This window comes from Bubalus bubalis, chromosome 3 (assembly GCF_019923935.1).
Source record: "Bubalus bubalis isolate 160015118507 breed Murrah chromosome 3, NDDB_SH_1, whole genome shotgun sequence".
Classification (NCBI taxonomy): domain Eukaryota; kingdom Metazoa; phylum Chordata; class Mammalia; order Artiodactyla; family Bovidae; genus Bubalus; species Bubalus bubalis.
The window spans coordinates 151937307-151952042 of record NC_059159.1 but is presented as its reverse complement, the minus strand read 5'-3'; the positions used below and the strand labels follow the sequence as shown (position 1 = coordinate 151952042).

The 14736-nt window shown below is 42.1% G+C and overlaps 1 protein-coding gene across 1 annotated transcript in view; it reads right to left on the bottom strand.

Moving 5' to 3' along the window:
• Positions 1 to 89: 89 nt before the first annotated feature.
• CAVIN4 (caveolae associated protein 4) overlaps positions 90 to 14736 on the bottom strand; it is a 39820-nt gene continuing 25173 nt past the window's right edge. Inside the window, exon 3 of the transcript XR_006550102.2 lies at positions 90 to 532. The gene's annotated coding sequence lies outside the window, so the exon portion shown is untranslated. The remainder of the gene's footprint in view (positions 533 to 14736) is intronic.

The window sequence follows — 14736 nt, the reverse complement described above, 5'->3', positions numbered from 1 at the left end:
TAGGAATATATTTGTAATTATGATTATTGATATGCATAAAATACACTGCCAAGCCGTGTGACACTATGTATAAGACAGTAACAACTGTGTTATGACATGTTTTATATATTTATTTACCTATGAAATATAAATATATGCAAAATGCATTTATACAGTATATCTTTTGTTATTATATATATATTTGATCTTCATTATTCTAGGACTTCATAATTGCAATTTTGTCTATTTGCCAAAATTTGTCTGTAACCCCAAAATCAATCCTTGTAGCACACTTGCGGTCTCATTCATTGACATTTGAAAAGCAGGGAAAATTTTGTGTTGCCCAATGCCCTCTTTTTCAGCTGAAGTGGAACAAGGCAACATTCTACCTTCTTGCTTCAGCTCTCCTGCTGTAAACAAGTGTCCTTTTCATGGTTTATTTAGTGCCCCATTTCTCACAGTTGCATGCTTTCAGCTGCTGGTTTTACATGAGCCCCAAGTGCAGTGCTGAAGTGCTGTCTAGTGTTCTAGGTGCCAAAAGGCTCCAAGGTACCTGAGGGGAAAAACACGTGTGTTACAAAGCTTCATTCAGGTATGAGTTATAATGCTGCTAGCTATGAATTCTGTATTAATAATAAATCAATAGTGATATTAAATAAAGTATCTTTAGATAGAAACACACATAAAACAAGGTTGTATATAGACCAGTTGACAAAAGTGCTGTGACCAAAGGCTTTCAGGAACCCAACCCTGTACTTCTTCCCTTAGGAGCAATTATGCAGTATTCACTAATTCAGTGTTCGAAGAAATCTTATAGGAGACACAATAATAAATGATATACATAAATGAGTCAGAAAAACCTTGAAGAACTATAATTTTTTTAAGCTAGAGAAACAAGCCTGAATAAGAATCATCTCTGGTGACTTTTATTTATTTATTCAATCCATGAATGAATATTTATTTCATAGCCATTTATTTACTCAGTCAATGAGTATATACGGAGTTCTTCTATGTGCTGTGCATAAGGTGGTATACAAATAAAGACATCGTGTTGACTTTCTGGAAGTTTGTATTCTAGAGAGAAGGGCCACCATTTACATCTCTTGTATAACACACAGCCTGACTGGGGAATACAGATGTAACCAATAATCACATTCATGAATTAATGGCCACAAACTTGGATCAATAAGAACATGGTTCTCTTACAGAAAAGACACCCAACTTAGATGAAAGGTGATGGAGACAATATTCCAGTTAGAAAACATGCCTGGGCAAAGGTTGTTAACAGGAAGGATCACGACATTCTGTAGAAACTGAGAGAACATTGTGCCTGAAGCAAAAGAAAGAAAAGAAAGATGGCCCAAATAAAGCTAGAGAGACAGGGCGGTGAACCATCCAAGACCTTAGAAGCCAAGCTAAAAAATGTTGGTTCATTCTGAGTGCAATGGGAAACCACTAATGAGAGGTGATTATTTACCTTATAAAGATCACTTTGGCTGCAGTGCAGAGATGGCCGATGAGGGTGGTCAAACTTAATGTGGGAGAACAGTTAAATCATCATAACCTCCCTGAACTGTCTCTTCCAGTATAATAATAGCCTAACAAAATATAACTATCAGTGTGCAGACTGGACATTACACACAGAAAAAAAAAATGATGAGACAATCAGCATGGCCACAATCAAGAGAGTTTTAAATCTCTTATTCTGAAAATTATAAACCATGGAAATAGTGTGACTTCTTTGCTTTTCAATATGTCTGAATAGCCTTTAATGCACACTTAATCCTTTTTACTATGACTTCCCTTATTCTTCAGAAGGTATATTTAGATACCATTCAAATGTATACTTCATTCTATTTGTCATTATTCCTCCATTTTCACAGTCTGCTTAAGTTGCCTTTTGAATGTATACTGTCCCTCCTCAGTGGATCTCGAAACGATGATCTGTAAAGGATGGAGGTGGCAGAGATCCCAAGTTAAAGGTAACTCGGAAAATTCACGACTTAAGAGGTCCATCTTCTGACCGTGTCTGCTCCCCTCCCTTCTTCTTGTATGCAGACTTTTAATGAAATGGTAAAAGCTATATTTCAAAATAGAAAGTGAGGAAGAAGAAGGGAAGGAGGAGGAGGAGAGGCTGGAACAGGAGGAGGAAGAAGAAGAGAAGGACTCTCCTACCCATGTGAGTTTTTCTGGTCCTCATTTGACCAAAGATATAAATAGACATTATAAAGACAAGCAAGGAAATTTGAATAAGGACTGTTATTAGATGATATGGTAACATTTTGTTAGGTATGATATGCCATGGTGCTATGTAAATATATATATATATATATACACACACATGTAAATATGTACCACATAAATATATAATATATATGTAAATGCATATTTACACACCACAACATCTACATATACACGTGTGTGCAGGTGCATAGTCACTCAACTGTGTCCGACTCTTCACAACCTAAAAGTCCTTATCGATTACAGATGTCTACCGAAACAATTATGGGTAAAATGTCATCGTGTCTAGGATTTGCTTTAAAATACTACAGGAGGACTTCCCTGGTGGTTCAGTGGTTAAAAATCCTCCTGCCAATGCAGAGGACACAGGTTCAATCCCTGGTCCAGGAAGATCCCACACGCCCAGCAACTACTGAAGCCCGTGCTCCACAAGAGAAGCCCCCACAATGAGAAGCCCGTGCACCACCACAAAGGGGAGTCCCTGCCCTCTGCAACTAGAGAAAGCCTGAGTGCAGCAACGAAGACCCAGCGCAGCCATAAATAAATAAATAGGTTACTCCAGAAAAGGGATAAAATCAGTGAAATGTGACAAACAAAAGATAAATCATTACTGAGGCTGGGTGATGGGATGTAGGGATTCATTATACTTTTCCTTTAACTTTGGCATGTTTTTAAAAATTGAGACGAAGGAGCCATAAGCCAAATTATAGTGGGCTGAGGAGTGACAAGGCAATTCCTTGTATTTTCTCTATTTCAAAGTCTTCAACACATGTTCATTAAATATTAAGTCTTGTCTTAACTGGGATTCAGGAAATTGAGAGTGTTTACAGTAAGGAGGGGGTATAACGCAGCCTCACTTCTCAGGAGACACTCGTCCAGAACGATAGTGGGTAACCAACTGTATAGAATACACACGGGATGCTCTAAGGATGCCCAGACTTCCTGCCCACCTCTGCTACACAGCAGTTATGGAAGCTGATCAAAGATCATCTCCCAAGCAGGTAACAAGAGAGAATACTAGAATGGGCAGCCATTCCCTTCTCCAGAAGATCTTCCCAACCCAGGGATTGAACCCACGTCTCCTGTATTGCAGGCAGATTCCATACCATCTGAGCCTCCAGGGAAGCCTCAACAAGAGGGAAGGACCACAAAAAGGCATATTAAAGGCAAGCAAAATGTTTATTACATCTCCATTTTACTCTGAACCAGCACTGAGCCAGGTACATAACATGTTAGGAGGGCAGAGCTGCTGTGGGAAATAGACATTTAGGGAACCATTGATTATGCAGGGAGCTGCAAAGCTCCTAGTGTGACAGCCAATGACCACTGACCAGGGACAGTTATCCTCCTTTTTCATGGCCAATAAGGCTTCCTCAAGTTCAAATACCACCCTAGTCAGTTTCACCTTCGTAGCACCTTCCCTCTGTTCATAACCCAATAGGGACCTGAGCATGGCCACTAAATAAAGATAACAATTTCATTTCTTCTTCAGTGTTATTTCCTCTGAGGATATTTCTAAACTACACAATTATTAAACATTACTTATTTAATGTGTGGGGAAGCACACAGGATTTTTTAGGAGGATATACCAACAAATAGAATAAATTATGGAAATACATGCAGTACTGTCAAAACAGAATAGCCCTATAAGCTATGTTCTTTAAATCCTCTCCTTCCTTGGTTCCCCATATGGTCACACAGTGGGCTTTGTCATCTCTTGAAACAATGGTCATTAATTTCAACCATAAGGCCCTAGTCTTCTGACCTCATCAGATCCTCCAGTCTTTGGGCCCCTCTCCCTCTTCCCAGTTCCTCAGCCCACTCCCAGCTTCCTGCTCGCCCTATGCAATCACATTCCAAGAACTACTGTTTCCATACTTCTTCCAATTCCTCACATTTCTCTGACTAAATTCTAGTTCTGGACATATTCAACCATCCACTTTCCCTCTGCCTGGACCTGAGCTTCTGAACAAAGCTGAGAAGAACCCCACAAGGATTCTCTGGAGCTTGCTCCCCTACACTGAGCTGTCCCTGCTGAAACAGGTTCCCACTCTCTTCACACCTGCAGTCTCCTCTTAACCTCCTCACTCCCTGCAGATCATCTCACCTTCAACCACACAGAGAAGAGACTATGACACGGGAGCTCCCTCAACTTTCTTTCCCTCCTATTGTGATTAGGAGGATTCTCTCCTGTCTAAACATGATAGCTCCCACCTGTGTCTGGATCCCACTTCCCCTGCTCATCATCTTAGGGCCTCCCAGGTGGTAATTCACAGCCCACCCTCACCCCAACCTCACCTCCCATCTCTCCCTCCCCTGCTCACTCATTCAGGGGTGAACATGTCCAAGCTTAGGCCATATGATATGAAGAACTGACTCATTGGAAAAGACCCTGATGCTGGGAAAGACTGAAGGCAGGAGGTGAAGGGGACATCAGAGGATGAGAAGGTTGGGTGGCGTCACTGACTCGATGGACATGAATTTCAGCAAGCTTCGGGAGTTGGTGATGGACAGGGAAGCCTGGTGTGTTGCAGTCCATGGGGTCGCAAAGAGTCAGATATGACTGAGAGACTGAACTGAAGGCTTGTTCTACCATCAAAAAAAAAAAAAAGTCATCCTCTATCTCCACTTCAGCTCCATCCATCACATTCTCTATTCTCCCCTTCAAAGAGAGCTCTCCCAAGAGGTGCAAATATTAACTATGTCTGTCCATCATGACCCACTCATTCCAATCTGGATTCTCCTCCCACCAGTCCCCTGAAATGGCTGTCATGAAGGTCAACGATAATCACCATGTCACAAAAACCAGCTGAAAGGAAGACTCCAGGACATCTTTAGAAGAAGTTGAAATTGATCACTTTGTCATGACTGCTAGGGCAAAACTGTAAAATACAGAAAATATAGAAACTAAAACTGTGACAAAAATCTAGCAAAAGCGAGTCTGCAATCACATTTATAGAGATCAACAAAAATTTAGTAAAGTTTTAAAAACAGATTAAATTCCGTAACAAAGTAAGCCACAGGGGAGAATTGTACTTGTTTTCATCTTTTTCTTTACTTAACGATTTTCTCATGACAAAAATAATGGATGCTTATTTAATACGTAAAACAAAACAAAGGTATACAAGGAAAACAAACATCCATGCCTGGTATTCCACCCCATCCGCTGATCCATAATGAAATAATCATCAAGGAAATATTCTTTCACGTCCTTTTCCTAGTCACAAAAACACAGGCAAACACACACACACACACACACACACACACACCAGGGTTTGGCTTGATTAGTAGTTGTTTGGGTAACATGTTGGTATTCTGTTTTGTTTGGTGCATATAAAAAATGCAAACAAAATTAAGGAGAAATTACTTATCATAAACTCCTTATCCCCATGCATGTAGACTCCTACACTATCAACACCCCCCCCAAGACGGTATTACTACTTCTATTACAATTGATGAACCTACATTGATATATCATTATCACCCAGAGTCCAAAGAGTACACTACAGTTTTAATGTAATAGTATTATACATTCTATGGGTTTGACAAATGCATAATAACATCTATTCACCATTGTTGTACAAAATAGTTTTACTGCCTTAAAACCCTCTGTGTGGAATCTTTCCAGACAAGAGATTGTACGAGTGTCCCCTGCATTGGCAGGCAGATTCTTATCCACTGTACCAGCAGGAAAGTCCTGGACATAACTTTTCAATTCATTTGAGTAAATACCAAGGAGAACTCCTAGGTGTATGTCTGCAGACAATTCTTATTTGAAAAGATATCCATACCCCAATTGTAATATCTTACCGGTTCTTTCATTAACTAATGAGTTAAATAAAATCTTGATACAACTGCATCTTATATTTGCAAACCTTATATTTGCATTATCATTCCACTTTTTCTAGTCTCTATAAATGTGAGTAAAGACTAATTTTTGTTAGATTTTGGTCATAGTTTTAGTTTCTATATTTTCTATATTTTACGGCTTTTCCCTAGCAATCACGACATGGTGATCAGTTTCAACTTCCTCTAGAGATGTCCTGGAGTCTTCCTTTCAGCTGGATTTTGTAACACGGTGATCACTGTTGACCTTCATGACAGCCATTTCAGGGGACTGGTAGGAGGAGAATCCAGATTGGAATGAGTGGGTCAGGATAGACAGAATCCTTCAACACTACAACTATAGTGTTAAAAAAAAAATGAAATTGTTGCTGTCAAAATGTTTATGGCCACTTTTTAAAAACAAAACACAAAGATATTCTTACATACCCAAGGATAAAGACCTATATATAAACTATAGAAGACACATATCTTCATTATTAAAAGTGCCTGAAGAAATCAGTGAGCTGCTGCTGCTGCTGCTAAGTCGCTTCAGTTGTGTCCAACTCTGTGCGACCCCACAGACGGCAGCCCACCAGGATCCCCTGTCCCTGGGATTCTCCAGGCAAGAACACTGGAGTGGGTTGCCATTTCCTCCTCCAATGCATGAAAGTGAAAAGTGAAAGGGAAGTTGCTCAGTCATGTCCAACGCTCAGCGACCCCATGGACTGCAGCCTTCCAGGCTCCTCCGTCCATGGGATTTTCCAGGCAAGAGTACTGGAGTGGGGTGCCATTGCCTTACTGAAGCTTAAATCAACACTAAGAACTCTAGAATGGCAAACAAGTGAAATTTAACACTGAACTATCTTAAATAAAAAGAAATATGACTTATTAAATCATATTTTTTACAGCTTATAACACAACTTTTATTAGAAAAGTTATACATAACATAGCATCAACTATTTTCAAGAACAATATTAAACCCGATAAGCAACAAAAACCAGACTAACAAAATGTGTAACGAGAAACTTAAATCATATTTAAGCAAATATGACTTATTAAATTAACCATTAAATATAAATTTCTGGATCTGTAGAAAATATATTTTACTGTTTAAAACTTCAAAACTAATTAATGCGATTCTGATTCAGCATTGTCTGAATAATTACAAACTCATAAATAACCCACACCAATCATGCCAAGAATATTTCTTGAATGAAAAGTAAATAGCTACACACCCTTGGTTGGTACCATGAAAAATGAAGTAATTAATATAACCGTGACTTACTAATCCTGCTAGTGGAAAGCATGCTAAGCATTACATCATATATGCCCATATTTGCACTTAGAAAAAATGGAGCACACTTGAATCTGTAACTCTTGAAATGAATTAATGTATTTCCAAATTATATGGGTACAACTATAAGTAACCTCAAGACACTTCTACCCAGAATGTTAGCTTCTTGGAAAGAAAGACAAGTCTTTCCCCAAAAAGGTCAAATTACTACTCTTTACGAAATGTCAGCTAAATGCTAACCAGATATCAAGGCTTCTAAGAAGTTTACATGCCTCTAAACCAAATGTCTCTTGACTTTCTTAAAGGACCAGATAGTAAATATTTTTGGCTTTGCAGACTACATGGTCTGTGTCACAGTACTCAAAGTTGAACAAAATACTGACAATACATCAACAAATGGGTATGGCTAGGTTCCAAGCAATTTACCAAAACAGGAAGAGAACCAGACTTGATGCTAGGACCACAGTTTGCTGACCACTTGCTCTAGACCTTCCTCTGGAACTCACAGTCCGTGCAAAACAAAGCCTGAGGGAAGGGGCATAAATACTCCCATCTCCCCCACTCCCACCAGGTTCCTATTTTCCCAGATTTGTCCCCCTAGAACTGTTCTTTAAATAGCAGAGCAGCCTCGCAAACAAGTAGACAGGAATCTCTGTCTTGCTTGTTAGAATCCCCGAGTCAGTGAAGAAATGAAGGTGCAGAGGATATTTCCAGAGAAATCTTCTGTAATGTGTTACTCAACCTCAATTCAAAGACATCCTCTTCTGGCTCAGAGAAAAGCCTTTTAACCTGAAATATGGCTTTCTCAAAGGAAATCAGTCTTAGCCTGCCCTCTAGTGGCAAATTGGAGTACTGCCAAAGGGGAAGTGTGGGACCAAGATGAGGGCAACAAGATATTTTTTGTTTTATTTTTTATATAATTTTATTTATTTATTTTTGTCTTTGTTGGGTCTTTATTGCCGCGCAGGCTTTTCTCTAGTTGCGATGAGCAGGAGCTATACTCTAGCTGCGGGTGAACAGGCTTCTCACTGTGTTGGCTTCTCTTGTTGCAGAGCACAGGCTCTAGGGTTGAGGGGGCTTCAGTAGTTGCGGCTCCCAGGCTCTAGAGCACAGGCTCAATAGTTGTAGTTTATGGGCTTAGTTTGGCTTCCCTGATGGTTCAGACGATAAAGATCCACCGGCCAATGCAAGAGATCAGGGTTCGATTCCTGGATCAGGAAGATCCTCTGGAGAAGGGAATGGCAACCCACTCCAGTATTCTTGCCCCGGAGAATTCCATGGACAGAGGAGCCTGGCAGGCTACAGTCTATGGGGTCATAAAGGGTCGGACATGACTAAGGGACCAACACACACACACAAGGTTAGTTGCTCCATTTCATGTGGGATCCTCCCAGATCAAGGATTGAGTCCATGTCGCGTGCATTAGCAGGCAGATTCTTTACCACTGAACCACCAGGGAAACCCACACCAAGATACTGAATATAGTTTCCTTTAGCTCGGTTTCTGGAAAATAATTTTTTAAAGAATATATGTATATACGTATAGCTGAATCATCGATGTGCTATACACTGGAAACTAACACAACATTGTAAATCAACTATAGTCAAAGCGATGGTTTTCCCAGCAGTCATATAAGGATGTGAGAATCAGACCATTGAGAAGGCTGAGCACCAAAGAATTGATGCTTTTAAATTGTGGTGTTGGAGAAGACTCTTGAGAGTCCATTGGACAGCAAGGAGATCAAACCAGTCAATCCTAAAGGAAATCAACCCTGATTATTCATTGAAAAGACTGATGTTGAAGCTGAAGCTCCAATACTCTGGCCACCTGATGCAAAGAACCTACTAAGGAAAGACCCTGATGCTGGAAAAGACTGAAGGCAAAAGGAGAAGGGGGCGGCAGAGGATGAGATGGTTAGACAGCCTCACCAACTCAATGGACATGAATTTTGAGCAAACTCTGGGAGATGGTGGAGGACAGAGGAGCCTGGTGTGCTACAGTCCATGGGTCACAAAGAGTCGGATACGACTTAGTGACTAAACAACAAATACTTCAAAAAAGACAAGGGAAACAAGGTGACATGCCTGCTTCATAAGAGACACTCTACCACATGTGCCAGATATGTGGCTTTACAAGGAGCCAAAAGTCCTTTTCCTCAGAGAGCTTACAATCTGTAAGAAAGGAGATAGGTATTATTTTTTTTAATTGCACAAACATACTTAAAGACCTTGCTGGATAAGGAACTTCTGTGGCTCCCTGGATGATAGAGACGCTGCTGCTGCTGCTGCTGCTAAGTCGCTTCAGTCATGTCCGACTCAGTGCAACCCCATAGACGGCAGCCCACCAGGCTCCCCTGTCCCTGAGATTCTCCAGGCAAGAACACTGGAGTGGGTTGCCATTTCCTTCTCCAATGCATGAAAGTGAAAAGTGAAAGTGAAGTCGCTCAGTCGTGTCAGACTCCTAGCGACCCCCATGGACTGCAGCCCACCAGGCTCCTCCATCCATGGGATTTTCCAGGCAAGAGTACTGGAGTGGGTTGCCATTGCCTTCTCCGGATAGAGAAGCTACAGGACTGCAAACAGCTGACTTCCCTCTCTAGGGTGCCAGGGGAAGCCACAAAGGGCAGGAATTCTTTGAACTATGAAATCACCCACAGAGGGCACCACTCAAAGGGAGGAGTTTCTGGCTGCCAGGTGCCCTTGGTGACATTACACTACAGGGGCCGGGCTCAGGATCCAGGGCTCAAGAAGCCGTGCACACAGCAGGAACCTGCAGAATGCCGGACATCCCTAAGAGGTAAGAAAACACTCTCCTCCCCCAGTGGCTTTCTAGTGCCCTCTACTGGCAAAGTTTAGCATTGTGCCAGCTGGCAAAGGAAAAATACAGGACCCAGCAAAGCAGGCAACTTACAATAGATTTGAAGCTGAGAGGTCATAAATTGGTAACCAGTACACTCTGGTCTCCATATGGTGACCTTTCTAGAAGAAGAGCAAGCAGACCAGTTAGGAGGTACTTAAGTAGAGAAGATAAAGAAGAGATAATAAATAAATATATAAAGAGAAGAAAAAGAAGAAGAAAAAGATAATAACCTATATGGTGCTGGACAAAATACACTTACAAGTTCCCCATGGGCTCCAGGAAAGACGCCAAATATCACAGTTTATGTCCCTGTGCTACTGGACTTACAGAGGAGCTGTCTCAGACAGCATGGCTAAGAGAGCGAGGAGGGTGAGCTGTCAGGGGTCCCAGGACAAGGGGCTGGCAGCACCAGCAGAACTGAGGCAATTCTTAGCATACAAAAAGCACAGGAGTAGTACTGCTCCCCAGAGACAGACCCGCAAAGTTTAACAAACACATCAGGTACAATCAAAGCTGCACTCAATCCACGCAAATACTACCCCAGCTGGGCTTTCAAGGCCTTTGAATCTCAAAAGTTACTAGAGAAAAGCCAGTATAACTTGTGACAAACCATCACTCCTATTTTTAAAAAACTTTTTTTTAGAACATTTACGTGGCCACGCTGGGTCTTGGTTGCGGCACACAGAATATTTGATCTTTATTGCAGGTATGGCACATGGGATCTTTAGTTGCTGCATGCGAACCCTCCGTTGCAACATGTGGGGTCTAGTTCTCTGACCAGGGATCAAACCCAGGCCTCCTGCGCTGGGAGCGTGGACTCTTAGCCACTGACCACCAGGGAAAAAAGCTTTTAAATGAATGGTCTTTTTTTCCTTTTAACAGTCAGCAAGCCTGGCCTTCTGGTCCTTCACACACATCTTCAATTTACCCCGTCTCAGGATCATCAGCGGGGGCAAGGTCCCTCTACTGACGAGGGAGGTAAAGTGCCAGCTGGTCTGTTAGTGTTTCCAAACCATTAACATTCTAAGCAGGAGAACTTGAGCACCAACTGAGAAGCCAAGGTAGAAGTAAATTTGTCAACAACAAAAATTTACCAAACATAAAAATAAGCAACAGTGTACAATGGCACCCTCTGGGCAGTGAGACTGAGGATGGGCAGTATGGCAGTGATTTTTAAATAAACCCTTCTATGTGGTCTGAGAGAGAGAGAGATACACACACATATATATATATATATAATTTTTACATATTATATAAATATATATATTTATATAAATATAAATTTATATTTATAATTTATATTTATATAAATTATATTATAAATTATAAATATATATTATACATTATATAAATATATCTAATATATATAAATATAAATCATTGTATTATATTTATACTATAAATATATTATCTATAAATATATTTATATGTATGTATTAATATATTTATAAATTATATCTATATATTAATATAAAATATATTCATATTTATGTATAAATAAATATAATATATAATTATATGATATATATTTATATGTATGATATATCATATATGTGTGTGTGTATATATATTTTTTAATCCAGGCCTGAAAGGAAAATGGAGAGAAGCTTTCAAATGGATACGAGAAAGTTGTTAGATCATTATGACACTGGACTGGAATTTTAATTACTGGAAAAAGATTACCCTTGAGTCTGAAGGTATCCCGAGGACTTGTTACCCGAGAGCAGCTAGAGAAGTTATAGGATACGCCTGAGATAGTAAGTGGGAAAGAACAGTCTCCTCTCTCCTGGCATCCCTTTGATTCCAACCCTCTCAACACAAGGGCACCCAGAGGGAGAGATGGCATCAGAGAGCTCTGTTTGCTCTGCGGAACTAGGATTTGGACAAGTCTGCATCTAAGGGTGGCCTTGGTTCCCGAGATAGAGTTGAGCAAGCTCTTTTACTCCCCAAACGTTTTGCTTGCTTCTTGCAGGTCGATTTTGATAACGTTGCAGACAAAATTCTTCTTGTTTTGAAGGTGTCAATCAATATATTGAAATATTTGGAAGCATGAATTAGTCATGAAACAAGACCATCCTGGCGGATTTGCAAAGAACTTGGAAAAGTCTTGAAAATATATCATTGTGCCCATAAAGAAGATACAAAAGGGTAAGAGTAAAGTTTGGAAGGGGGCTGGATGGATGATTTCTTTAGAGAGCCCTGCTGATCCTCTAAGCAGATGCCTACATCTCTGACTTTCAGCTTAAGGGAATCTCCACAAGACCACCCAAAGAGCTTACAGATTGGGATTCCCAGTGAACTGCTGTCTGACTCCCACCGCACCCGGGAAATCTGGAGAACAGTGCTGTGTTCCACAGGTGGCTGGTTCTTTTCCTTGCAACCTTTCAGAGGTCCCTCCTGGCACACTTTTCCTCCAGCAAACCCCTGACTACCCACCGCTCCCAGCTTCCGCATCTAACGCTGCGGCCTTTATGTCGTCTGCTGAAGTCTCCTCACCTCTGAGCAAGGCCCTTAAGGAGAGTCCTTTGCCAAGTGACCACCACGCCCCTACCACTTGGGACAGAGAAAACTCACTCATTATTGCCCCTCTCATTGTAACTTGTTCATAATCTGATTTGACCCAGAGGAAACAACGGCACTTGTCCCACCCGCAAAGCTTTGAATTAACAGGTTGGTCACCAGACCTAATTACAAGGAGAGAATACTAGTCCTTCAACTGCAAAGGATCCAAAACACACACATACTGTAGAGTTCTGGCTTGCCTAAGTGGAGCTGTAAAATATTCCACCATATTACATAACTACATTTCAATTAACAAATTCCCTTTGGGAGATAGACTGCTACTAACTTATTTTAATACCGCAATACTGGGAAAACAAACTGCGGAGTCACGTGCGGCAGGAGTCAGGGACAGAGCCGGGATTCCAACTCACAGGAGAGAAACGCGGCGGGCCCAGCAGCCCTCGCCGTCCCACCTGCAGCGCACACGCTTTACCCAGGCGGTGCTTTTTCATGTCCATCTTTCCGGCTCCCGTAGGCTCCTTTGAGAAGGTTAGAGGTGGCTTCTGGGACAGTTCAGCCCTGGAGGGTAAAACCCGCCCTACAGAGCTTGCTTTCACCTGCCTTCCTGGAGACTGGGCGGGGCCCCGAGGGCAGGGAACCAATCAGAACCGAGGCCCCGCCCTCCTCGCGTCACCTGCCCAGCACAGGTGGGGTGGTAGTCTACTCAGAGATTTGTGAGGGCTAAAAAAAGTACTGAAAGTTCCTGATGCTTAAAGAACATAAACAAGTTGAAGCTCTTGTTACTGCCTCCATTTCCGCTCATTTTCCTTCCGGCGTCAACAGTAGTCTGCTTCCACCCCTCCCAAGATTCCTCTTGTGCACTCAATCGTCTTTCACCTTCTCAAGAGCTTCTACCGGTTGTCACTCACGTAGCCTTCACGTTATACTTTTCTAACTGGACCTTCTTCTTCAGCCCGTCTACCCACCATTTATACATAAATATCCTGTCGTCTTAGCTCCTCACTACTATATCCACCTCTCCTTTGTCCCTCTTGTCTATTGAAAACCAAAGTCACCATATTCATCTCTTCTTCGTCCCTCCAACACCACCTACTTCACAGGAATCTGGTTTCTTCTACCCACTCCACTAAAACCGTCCCCAGCAGGGTCTTCAGTGGCGGTGTCATTAAATCCAATGGCCGTTTCCGGGCTGTGATCTCTACAGCACCTGGTACACTGGCCTCTGTTCACTGTAAACCCCTCCGCTGCGCCCTCTGCTATCCATAGGGCTCACACCCGACAGGTTTTCCCACCTCTCAGATCCCTCTTGAACTGCCAGGAACGGTTTGTCTTCCTTAGCCTCTGCTGGTTCCCAGCTCACTCTAGTCCTCTGTATCTTTCACTTTCCACAACTTTTCATGGGTGAGCTCTTCCACATTGCTGTTTTGTTGTGCTGATGACCCCCAAGTCCTTACCTCCAGTCCAGACCTTTCTTCTGGGCTTCACACTCTTGGCTATCCCAAGGGAACTTCAGACTTACCAACTCCAAAATTTATCTTTTCCAGAAAGCCTGCTTCGACTTCTATCCATCTTTTCTCGTGTTCTTCTGTCACTGGATGGCATCACGTGCTGCCTCAAGCCAGGTATCCAGGCGATACCTTAGATTCCTCCCTCTCCTCCCCACCCAGTTGTGAGTCGGGTTCCCTAGGAAACAGACTCTGAGACTTCTGTGCAGGTGATCTGGGGGTACGTAGGTACCTGCAGAAACAGCACCGTGAGGGCTGAGTGAGGAAGGATGGGGTGAGGGAATTAGTTCACGGTGGCCTGATGAGCCCTCGACCTGAAACGGCCCTTCAAAACTGTCCCACACTCAGGCAAGGGGGAGCCCCATACCTCCCAGTTAATCTGTCGCTGGATATGGCGGACTGCTCTCAAGAGAGGGTGTGAGCTTAGGTGAGGTGGCTCTCTTTGCTGAGGGTAATTCCTGTGGAGGGACTAGGCTGACTGCCATCAGCCATTAAAACTCCCAGGCTCTG